This window comes from Protopterus annectens, chromosome 3.part1 (assembly GCF_019279795.1).
Source record: "Protopterus annectens isolate FY-2018-M chromosome 3.part1, PAN1.0, whole genome shotgun sequence".
Classification (NCBI taxonomy): domain Eukaryota; kingdom Metazoa; phylum Chordata; order Ceratodontiformes; family Protopteridae; genus Protopterus; species Protopterus annectens.
The window spans coordinates 1890674129-1890686911 of record NC_056732.1 but is presented as its reverse complement, the minus strand read 5'-3'; the positions used below and the strand labels follow the sequence as shown (position 1 = coordinate 1890686911).

The following is a 12783-nucleotide window of genomic DNA, read 5'->3' as shown; positions in this document are numbered from 1 at the left end:
AAGGACGGCATGATAAGTGAAAACTCTCTGTTCTGTGCATGATACATGTCTCTTAAGTGTCACACTGTCATGGATAGTGATCACTGTTGCCAAAACCCTTGGACACAGAAACAACATCCAGTTGAAGTATGTCAGTAGCACACTCACACAACAACAGTGCACAGTACACCTTGGTAGTCATATATGTCCCCCTGACATTTAATAGTCCCCTGTAGTTGTGTACCTGTAGATGTTAAAGCTTGGCCCATACTGTCCCATGCAGATATCTTGAGAGGTATGTATGTGCTACAGAAGCTATAGAGTACTTGTATACATAAAGTAAGGGCAGACCTACAGAGTATAGGTTCATAGGTTGATACTGGGCTATTGGCCCTAGGGCCTACATAAGCCTAGCCAAAAAGGTCCCTGCCTTTCACCACCCAAAAAATTATTTTCTTATGCCCCTGTCGAGCAGAGCCACAGAAGCTATGCCAGGGGTGAATTTCCTGCCCCCCATCCAATCATTAAGATTTTTTTGAACAGTGCTAATGAGGAGCTTTGTTTGATAAAGACAGATAGTTTGTTCCAGAGTATAGGAAGTTTCTGGGACAGGAATCTATGCCTCCAGCATGTTCTTTTTTATTGTGGTGACAAGGTTTAGGTACCTAGAGTGTGTAGCTCATAGGGATTGGGATTTCTTTGAGTGAAGCATGTCCAACAGCTCTGAGTTTGACATAGCTTTGAATGTAGGCGATATGCAACGGAGTAAAGCTGGAGTTTTTTGAGATGGTCTGCGTAGGGCATCTGTTTGAGGCCAGTAATCCTCTTTGTGAGGTATTTCTGTGGCCTTTCTAGTTGTTGTAGATGCCTTGTGAGGTATATACCAAAAGGGAAATTGTACTCTATAATGAGTCTAATGAGTGATGAGTGATGAGTAGAGGGGAACAATGACCTCTTTTTTCCTGGATGAGAAACCTTTTTTGATGAGGTTTGCCATGTAGAAGGATTTCCTGACTACTGTGGTGATGTGATTATCAAAGGAGAGATTACTGTCCACCTGTGTCCCTAGGTCTCTTATCACACTTTCAGTGTTACGTAGACTACCGCCTATGTGATAGTTCATGGGTACAGAGTTTTTACCAAAAGGAATGACAGTGCACTTTTTGGCATTGAGCTTGAGGCCATATTTTTCACACCAGGCATCTGTCTCACTGAGGCCCTTTTGTAGGATGTCCACATCATTAGGAGTTTTGATTATGGCTACTAGTTTGCAGTCATCTGCAGACTTTGTTAGCCAAAGACCTTCTGTGTTAGCCTGTACTTCTGAGAAGTAGATACCAAACAGGAGAGGAGCCAGGACTGAACTCTGTGGTACTCCACTTGTCACTGGTCTGAAGTCGGATTTGGAGTCTGCTACTTTCACAGTGTGGGTTCTGTCAGTGAGCCAGTTGGCCGCCCATCTTGTGACATAGGTGCACAGGTTCATAGGAGGTTACTAGTCTAGCAACACTAGAATGCTTACAAGCCTATCCATGTTAATCCCGAGTTGCCTCCGTTGTCTTTGGGTAGATGGAAATAATTTGCAAAGCACATCTATGATCAGCACTGACTACCACTGTGCATGAAGGACATGGGTGTCACCCCGGGGGTGAATTTGTTGTCTGCCATCCATTTGTTCAGGTTGTGGTTGAACAGGGTCAGTGAGCAGCCCTGCTTAATGTGAATTGGAAGTTTATTCCAGAGCAGCAGGAATCTCAGGGAGCTATATCTGTCTCTCCAGCATGTTCTGTTAATGTCACATGCTAGGTTAAGATCCCTAGAGCAGGTGATTGTTGTGCCATTTGACTCATAGATTTGCAGCACATCCATCAGGGCAGGGTCAGAAACCACTCTGTAGGCCAGGCACAAAATACCTGTCAGCAGCCTAAATGATAAAGATTACAGGGCATTAGGTCTATCCACGTAAGTCATGGCTTGGAGGTGCTGTATTATCTAGGTGAGAAACCTCTGTGGTCTCTCTAGCTGCTGCAGGTGTCTGGTGAGGTACATGCAGAGGGGAGCATTGTACTGTATTAATGGTTTGATTCGGGTCTAGTACAGTGGAGCTATAATGTCCTTAGAGCCCGATGTGATGCTCTTACTTATGAGATGCGCAACATAGAAGGCTTTCTTTACCACTGTGGAAACTTGGTGGTTGAGGTTCAGATTGCCATGTACCTGTGTTCCCAAATCTCACACCACTGGGTTTGAACTTAGGGGGGAGTACTTTCAATATCTGTAATTAGCACGGAATTCCACTTTGCCAAGGGTGATAATAATGTGGGCAGATACCTCCCTCATCCACCTGCCCACTCTCATCCTACCCTGCAAGGGTCCTTCCAATATTAGGATCAGTAATCAAACCTGAGTCATCTGAGTTATAATTGGGGATTTATTTTCCCAGTATGAGGCTGCAGCAGTTATTTAGATATTTTACATAATGGGCTGTTTGGCCATTTTAGTAGACAAATGAAGACTGAAGATATCAAACTCAAAACTATGAGATAAAGCTCCTAAGTAGCTCATAGCCTTAGTCATCTTTACTAAACTGCAAGAACTAGTACATGTATAGCAACATTTTTATTATTATAGCAACCTCTACATTTAAGCCTAGAGACAGTTACATTATGATACTGGCCAGTCGACTTAAGCAGCAGGTCTTTGAAATGTGAGAAAAGAGGACTGCCTACACTAAACCCAACTTAATCATGGAGAACTATTGAATCTAATCAGGGAGCATCCTTATGCTGGAAGAGAACCCATGACTCTGTAACTCGTAGCAATGGTGATCATTGCTAGATGAAGTCATATCTGCCATCTTTTGTTAGTATTGTAATAAAAGCACATTTGTCTGTACATTCCTAATGGGAACCTTAAATTATTTTATCAGAAAGAAACTTAACAGTAGATACAGCAGGAAGTGTCAATATCAGTGCAGATCTCAGAGAAATAAGTAATTGTTGAATAAATAACTAAAGTTAGAGGAGTTGTACCTTTTCTACCAGTTTATGTTACTGCAGTTGTACCAGGTCACATGCTTACTAGGTTTTATATGTTGGCAGTTGTAATTTCATCTCTTCTAGGCTGCAGGGAGGTCGGTTGAAGATCTAGAGGAAGATGTTGAGAGTAACCGGTGGGATACTTGAGGACTGTCGGTAGTTATATTACCTTATATTATATTATATATTATAATATATTATATTACCCTGTACTAATCCTGACTAACTCTAGCTCTTGACACCTGACTAAAAGCTATACCTTAAAACCCAAAGTCTACTTCTCATTTACATCAACAGACCTATATCTCCTTCCTATCTTTATATATTATTCCTCTTAATCTCCTTTACCCTCTATTACTGTACACGATGCTAGTATTCTCTCAGAATGTCACTTGTAACAATATTTCATCACAATATTTTACCATTTATGTTATAATTACTGCATTTTTACAGTTTATAACTATGTCTCCAGTTATAATGCTCTCTTTTACTCTGTTATTTTCATGCATTTCTTTTATCTAAATTCATTTTAAACTTTGGAGCTTATCTCCCCGGGCCTCTACTGAAAATGGACATATATCCAGCTAGACTAGCCCGGTCAACAAATATAAAATAAATAAAATAAATAAATATTATTGCATGACACCATTAGCAGCACTGAGAATGAAACTTCAATTGTTAATGTTACTGATGATGACAAAACTTAATGTTACTTTGTATGTAAACATAGACAGTAACAAACTTGATTCTATCAAACAAATCTGAGATTGGCAAGGATATCTTTGCTGTGGGCAATTAACTAAGCCATTTAAGACAGTTTTGCATCATACCTTTCAATTTTCCAGAATTTCACAGGATGTCCAGATTTTATTTATCATATTTGGTTTGTCCTTTCTGGCAAATCATGGGGTCTGCAGAAATAAAGACATATATTTTGAGTTTCAAACTTCATATCCTTCAGGAAATACATGTCGATATAAAACTTGCTATTCAAACAATTTTGTAAGTTTATAAGAGCAGTACTTAAAGCATGTCCTTGATTTTGAGCCTTTTTCTCTTAATTATTTTTTGTTTTGTCCCTAATTCTTGGGCTAAGAGTTTAAGAGGTATGCTTTACATCCTTTTCTATATTGTAAGCTTTGGGCTTGTAAAAGGGCTCCACCACCTGTTATTGGTTGCCACTTTATTTCCAGATGTAATTTGCAAAGTCAGATGATAACACAGGCTATTATGCGACAATAATGTTTTATTTTTCCATAAATGAATGTTGTATCGTACTAATATCCTTTCGTTATAAACCATCGTACGAAAAAATTAATACTGGTATATTATCTTTTCTGTAAAAAGATGTAAGCTGCATGTTACAAAAGTTATTTCATGAAAATAAACAGCTATATCAATGCAAACCTTTCTGTGTATTAAGAATTGTCTTCATTAGGAACACAACTGTTTATTTACATTTTTTTGCAAAAATATATCATCTACAATTTCTGAAATGTTTTCTTCCATAAAGACCTGTATTATTGCTTACTGCTGCTTCCAAAGTAAATCACAGATTATTAAAGAGGTCTTCAACAATATCAGACAGACACCACTGATTTATATGCAAATACATTAGATGTTAGTAATGAAAGTAATGTTAGTGTCATTTCCAAAGCACAAATATTCCTGCAGCTGTGATTCCCTTTAGATTTGTGTTGACATAGGGATTTATTCCTAGTTTAGTGAGTTTATCTATAATTCCAGAGTGGGGGATTGTTTTGAAAGCCTTGGCGAGATCTAGATAGGCTGCGTGAACCGGGTCTATATTATAATATTGCATGCTCAGAAGACTGAACGGTACATAATCGACCCCATGTAAGTGAAAGCTTACAACTTCGAAACCTCAGACAGCAATTTTTTTCCAAGGGAAAAAAATCGCTGTTCCGAAACAAAAAACAAAAATAAAAAACAAGAAAAGAAAAAAAAAACGTAAAACATTACACAATGTGGGGGGCTTTACCCCCCCAAACCCCTGACATGAAGGGCTGTGCCCCCCACACCCCTACTTAAATATACAAGCTGCAAAATTGCACTAAAGTGCCAAAAAGGCAAAGTAGTGAAAGCGGCCAAACTAATTCTTTCCCAGGGAAAGAATTTGCTGAAAAGCCACACTGCTATTTTGCCTTTTCACTCTTTTCAGTTTGACAAAGGTGCATTCGACAACCTGCATCTGCGACAGCATAACAGGGAGCCGTGTGAACCACCTAACCCTTATCTACAGCTTTGGTGGCCACTTCAAAGAGTTGGGTTTAGGAGACCGGGTGGGGTCCAGAGTTTGGAGATTACCAATGTCATTGTTTATAAGTTCCATGATGATACGTTCCATAGTATTGCAGACCAGGCTCATCAGGCTAATGGGGCAGTAGTTGCCGAAGTCCATGGTCGCTCCCCCTTTGTGGAGTGTGATAACCATCACTGTGCACCATTCAGTGGGCACAAAGCCTGAGGTGAGGCTATGACGGAACATGGTACTTAGGTGGGTGCAAGTTCATTCTGTAGTTCATGTAGAACGCAGCCTGGGATGTTGTCAAGTCCCATGGATGCTGTGTCTTGGCTTTGGAGAGTGATATTTTTACCTGTGCAGCTGTGATTACTGGAACTTTACAATCTTCTGGTACAGAGATAGGCCCTTTAGGGGGTGAGAGAGGGGTGCTGTAACTCAGAGCAGATCTGAGTGTTGCCATTGAGATTCTTGACATAGCTATAGAATGTTTTGTAATTGTCTTTAGAATCAGTGGTGATTTTGTTTTCGTAACAAGCTTTGGAGGATTTTGAGGGATCTCAGCTTTTACTGAGGCTGACCAGGGAGTTCCTCCAATGATGGGATTTTACTCTTTTTTTGCAAAAGTTTCTTTCTTCTATTGTAGAGTTTGTTTATGGCAGGGAACCACCAGATTGGCTTCTTTTTTTTTTGGAGGATAGCATCTTGGTTCTGTTAGGGATTGCATTATCGATCCACTTGTGTAAGTGCTTATAAAGTGCTTTTATGCAGGATTCAGCAGTCATACCTCTACTGTCCATCTGCATGGGTGTCGTGAAGTTTGCCACTTCTGTCTTAAGAAGTATGAAGTTGCCTTTGGAGTAATTTTTTACCATGGTTTCCCTAATGGGGGTGGGGGCTGGATGTTGATGTCTAGGGTGATTAGCTCGTGGTTGGATCTGATGAATGAGGAATTGACCTCTGGTGTGGAACACCGATTGCCTGTGTTGGTAATGACCAGGTGTAGGATATTGCTGCCCCTGGTGTGGGTATAGATAAGTTGCTCCAAGGCACTGGAATTTATGAATTTCAGAAAACGTTGAGTAAAAGAGTTGGTACATAGTTTTCCCAGTTAATGGTGGGGTAGTTGAAATCGCCCATTATTAGGGTGTTAGGTTGTACCCTAATATTTTCCAGTGTATCAAGAAATGTGGATTGGGAATCCTGGGGGATGCTGGGGATCTGTAGCAAGCCACAGTTTGGAATGTGGTCTTGCCCAGAGTTAGTCACACTTGGATAATCTCGGATGCATTATGCTGAGCAATTAGCATGGAGGTGTGGATATCCTTAATGAATATGGACACGCCTCTGCCTTTAGCGTTTTGGTCCAGGTTTGGTGACCGAAAGGTGTGGTATGAATTATAGTCTGTAGAACAGTACTGTGGCAAACAATATAACCTATTATTGTTCTACTACAGGTATGGTTTTATTTTCAAATATGTTTTTCTCAAAACCAAATGTTTGGCATTGTGTTTTATTGTTATATTTTACAATGGTTGCATACTAACATATCTTGTTGAAATACCAGTGTTGGCCTTTTGCTGTGACATTTACTGGCATGCTGTTACAATACTGACTGTTATCCCATTTATTCTTCTGTTCTGTATGCTATGCAATGTTATTATTCTGGGTTAATTGGAATACTGTTGCATGCTGTTATAACTAATGTTAAAATGCTCTACACATGACTAACCTATACACTTTGAACACCCTCAACACCATACCATGAGTGGGTAGGCTGTTTCCCGCAGATCCATCTACCCCACCTCAACTGGCCATAGTACTGGGTCCCAGCACATCTAGGACCCAACCTGGAGCTGTCCTCTCTGCTGGTCTTGCACCACCTATGGGTGGAACCATCTCAGGAAATGGGGCATATACTTCCCTGGGTGTGGGCACAGGGAGGGATTGGTCACCCTGCAGCAGCTACCAGGGATGGTGCACAGGATTTTCTAACATGATTTGGACAATCAACTACACCAGATTGATGGCAGACTGGTGAAGCTGGAGGGGCCCACTGATCCAGATGCCCAGCCCTCAGCACAGCCACCTTCGGGGCCGTGAAGGTGCAGTGGTGACTGCCCAAGGGTGGGGAGCTCAGTCCCACTGCTGTCATCTGGGGGCACATGGTTCACTGATTCCACAACACCCTCCCCATACAAGGTGTTTACCCCCTCATGTGTCATACACCTCCTCTGTATGCTGTCTACTCAACTTACCACCCCACACATACCTGTATCCCTTCCCCAAAATTCCACTCTCTCCTTAAAAAAAACAAAAAAAAAAACAAAAAAAAAAACAAAAGGGATTCTGTCCCACAGAAAAAAATATCACCCCTCCCTTAGCTCTCCATTTTGCCCCCATGTACACTGCCCACAATCAATCAATATAGCAATTAATCAATATAGTTATTTTGCCCACAACCCTCTCTCTAGGATGTGAGGCTCCAAATTCAAAATTCCCAATGACCTGCAGAGCTGTTGTTGTACAAGAAATGGAGAGCTATGGTCCTTTCCTACACCCATCCTGCACATTCCTACCTGCTTTTCACATTGTTCTTCCCCCTGCTTGCCCCCATTTCACCCCTTTCCTATCACCCCTTTTTCTTTTCTTTTCTTTTCTTTTTTTGAATTTAGCACGGGTTTAAGTGGACCTAAGTGGTGCTGTGCACCGAGCCGCACAGACCCGCTTAAAACTGCTTTACTCACCTTCTGTCATTCTGACATTGTTATTCACATCAGCAAAATAATCACTCCTACCAAGTGTCGAACCCAGGACCCTATCAACTATTGTGCAGTGCATTAGCCCACTAGACCACTCAGCTGTGGGGAATCACAGTTGTTTCTCTAAACATATCCTGAATACCAGTAATGCACATCAGAATAAAATTCACCCTAAGTTTCAAACACAGGACTTTGTCAACTTTAGAACAGTGCAGTAGCACACTAGGCCACTCAACTCTAAATAATGAGTGGCATTGCAATAAACATATCCTGATTTCCACTGATGTACATCAGCAAAATAAATTGCCAAGTTTTGGCCCCAAGACCCTGTCAACTACAGCATAGTGCATTAGCCCACTAGGCCAATCAGGTCTAAAGACTAACTGCTGTTTCTAGGAACATATCCTGATTGCCACTAAGACACTACTTCTACATATAATAAGTACTGACAAGTCAGTGCAGATTGAGGTTACAAAATCATGACAGACAGGTCAGTGTCACAGGTCATAAACATCCAAAAACGCATGTTCATGTGACTCCTGTGTACCAGACTGTATGCATGCACATATGTCTTGCAACTACACCTGCCATAATAATGACTCATTAGCTCTATCTGTTACATTCCTAGCATGTGTGACATTTGGACACCCACAGTCCTGGCCTACATTCCAGTCTGTTGCCGTTAAGTACATGCTTGTCAATACAACATATAAATAACTGAGCCCTGCAATGTACAGCAGAACTGGTTGCTGCTACTAAAGTTACTGCCACTCGCATTAGCACGTCAAAGGCCTGTAGAGTGGCACACATCACAAATATGAATAGGTGTCCTAAATGTCACCTAGCACTCTCTGGATGGCACTATTACTTAACATATAGAGGCACATGCCTTACCTAGATTGCTATGAGTAGCCTCACCCTGGCTATGATGTGACAACAGAGCTGTCACTGCTTCCTCACTGACATATATAGCTTGCTGTCCTCCAATGTGTTCACAATACCCAGTATGACTCCTGGCCAGAATGCAGCAGCTGCAGCCAACAACACATGCAGCAGTAAGGTCAGCTACATGCTACAGACCTACCATACCTCCCAAACACCTACAAAATGGCATCCACACAAAATCTATACATAAAGGGGTGGTGGAGGGAACGGTCAAGTGACAGGCATTTGTGTCACAGCCTTCCCCTACAAACATACAAAGCTGACAGACCAGTGGCAACTGCAGCAGCATGCATATTTAGATAAAAATGATGTATGACACTCACATCTGTCTCCTTACTGACCCCAGCACACATTGCTAAACATTAAACTGCCACAGAATCAGAAAGTCTGTTAACAATGACCAAGCATAGCATGCAAAACTATGGACATACCACGTCAATCCAAACAGTGGACAGTATTTCTACCTACCTTCTGTGATGGTGTAGTCCCCACACCTTGATAATGTCCTCCTCATAGGCCAGGAAAAGGGCCAAGTCTGACATGAAGGCCTTAATTATAGCACTGTGTTGCCATGCCATTGGCTAATAAAAATGCAACCTAGCTGTTCTGGATACAATTAGCACATGCGAGTCATAGATTCATAGATTAGTACTAAGCTAACTGCCCTTGTGGGCCATTGTAAGCCTAGCCAATTATCACTTGTGAGACTCAAACCCTGCACCTTGTGCTTGTAAGGCAAACACCTTACCCATTAAGCCACCCTCCCAACCCACAGATTGGTGCACAGGCAATCACCTGTTCATGAGCATTACCTACAAAAGGCAAGCCACTGCCTATGGTAAACAGGTCTGTGACTTTCTTCATGAAGACAGACTGCGCTATCCAAGGAATATACCACTGGATTTTTGCACACAAAGGAGTACAGCACTATACCAGGTATGTAATTGAATTCCCCATGTAATGGGGTGCGGATGGGGGGATGTAGCCATTGGATATAGGGACTACAACACTATGGTCTGCAGAACATAACTTGAAATGAGATGTTGCTGTTAGTCAGCTGTCCAGCACTTACAATCTCCCCTTTTGTCTCTGTCTGCTGTGACACAGATCACAGCTCTGGCTCCTGAGTCCCCTCACAATGGTGAGCTCACGTACAAATGCTACTGGATTGTGTATTACACAATAATGACAGTAAGTTCTGGTGGATACAACTGGCATATTACATGATGTACTCCTTTCAATCTGTGGATGTCACACAGGCATAGTTCAAACATTGTCCAGGTGTCCCTGACTGTTCCTGACATACCCTGGCTAGGTCACTGTGTACTCCACACCTGTATATCTCATTGCCTGAGAGCTAAGGCTAGCACACCTGTTGATCCCATGCAGCAGGATGGAAGATAATAGCCAGTAGTAGTGGGGGGACAAAGCTCTAACTCAGCAGCACAGTGTAACTTTCAAGCATACAATGTAAGGGAATGAGTGCAGTACCAGATATCAATGTACCATAACTGTTTTCTGAAGAGTCTGGTGTGTGATAGCCAGATTCCCCACAGTCTGCAAGCAACCATTACATATTATCCAACTGTTTTCCAGACATCCACATGTGTATGGCAGAGGGTCCATAAACACACACACACACACACATATATATATATATATATATATATATATATATATATATATATATATAAGGCACATGTACACATTTTGCAAACATCTGTGTACTGTGGATGTCAGACACCTACAAGGATGATAACTTACACAACAATTGCAGTACTGTTTGTAACTGTGTAGCACAGATGTTGCTGGAATGTCCCCATACACTTGTAGTACCACTCACTTATTTGTTGGATGGTGGCTGCATGACATGGTATTGGGATGTCATCTGTAGGGAACACACCACAGTAAATGGCAGTCATGGGTGTGGATGGATCCACTTCTTAAATCTCGAATTTCAATATTTCAAACCGATAATTCCAAACTCTTACAAACATGAAACACCACAATTATGAGCACTAACAACATTGAATCTAAAAAAACACAAATAAATACATAACCTCCCTCCAAAACAACACAAACACTACAAAAAATAAACCTATACCACCATATGTTTCTGCAGGGAGTAAAGCCCTCTGCACTCCCACATCCCTGCTACTTATATATACCAACTCCGACATCACATTAACCCGAACAAAATGGAACACACACCTTCCCTAACTTGCCTTACACTCCCACTGCAGACAGTCATATTTAAAATCACTAATAACACACACACACACACACACACACACACACACACACACACACACACACACACACAGACACACACACTACACATGTACAAAAATCATCACATTCAGCACTCACACACATACACTCTCACCCACCTACCCCAACCTACTTCTACAACTCCCCACAGCAACTAAACTTTAATACATAAACACTAAAATCCCCTAAAATTGAAACACCTACCTGAATCTCCACACAGAAATGAACATTGCCCTGCATACCACACAACCTTTAAAGTGAAAGCACACACACTGAATTATACACCACAATAAATGCAACACAGATTCAGTAAACAAAGTTTTAAAATAGTGCAGTTTCAAGAAACTGCACTTTTGATATTTTCGGCTTGAAATACTGACCCATCTGGACACATAACACAGCCTGCTACTGATATCCCCAGGATCGTATGAGGCTACATACCCACTGGCCCTGAGGCCCTCATAAGCCAAGCCCAGAGTTTAACCCATATATATGCAAGTCAGCACCCAATGCCCCACTCCAACAGGGAGACAGGTGGTATTCCAAGTGTGTATGCCCTGTTAACAATCCAGTTATGCAGGTCTTACTTGAAAAGGTGTAAATAGCTACCCTGGCTGCTGTGGACAGGTTGTCCATTCCACAGCTGGGTGAGTGTGGGACACACAGCTGACCTGCCAACAAGTCCTGTTGATGTCACACACCAGGTTGAAGGTGTGTGTGTGTCTGTGTGTGTCTGTCCGTGTGTGTGTGTGTGTGTGTGTGTGTGTGTGTGTGTGTGTTAATACAGTGGAGCTTGAGTTGCAGTTGTGCAGCAGTCCCATAAAGGTGGAGTCTGTGATCACCCTGTATGCCAGAGGTCACCTCTGAGGAGTCTGTATGAAACTAGGTAGAGGGATGGGCTAATCTGTGTATGGTATATGTGTGTGCCCCTGGTATGCCCTGCTAGTGAACCCCTGTGATCTCCCCAGCTGCTACATATGCTTTGCAAGGTAAATGATGACAGTGGTATTATATTCACTGATGGGCCTTATTAGGGAAAATACAGGGATGTCGTGACTCCTATGTCCCTGGATGACTTACCCTTATGTATGAGGTGGGCCATGTAGAATGTTTTTCATACAACTGAAGCAACATGGTGGTTACCTTCAATCTATGTGAACAGAACCCTCCTGACTGATTACGTGCTTAAGATGTTGTTAGTACTGAGATAATATGTGGGGATGTCACTCTCCCCAAAGGGGATGATGCTGCATTTTGTGTTATGTGGCCTGAGGCCATGTTTCTGGCACCAGTGATGTATCTGCATGAGACCCTCTTGGCAGATGTCCACATAACTAGGGAATCCAGTGACAGCACCCAACATCCAGTCATCTGCAAACATTGTTGACCATAGCTCCAGGTTACACCACTAGTTATTGGTCTACCACTTCAGGTAGCTTCCCCTATGTGCACTAGGTGGGTTCTATCAGTGCACCAGTGTGTTACACATCTGGTAACATATGGACTGATGCCTAGTTGACACCGA

At 42.0% G+C, this 12783-nt stretch overlaps 1 long non-coding RNA gene across 1 annotated transcript in view; it reads right to left on the bottom strand.

Moving 5' to 3' along the window:
• Positions 1-12783, bottom strand: part of LOC122798807 — a 116265-nt gene that overhangs the window by 64515 nt on the left and 38967 nt on the right. Inside the window, exon 2 of the long non-coding RNA XR_006364307.1 lies at positions 3848-3928. This is a non-coding gene — a long non-coding RNA (uncharacterized LOC122798807). The remainder of the gene's footprint in view (positions 1-3847; positions 3929-12783) is intronic.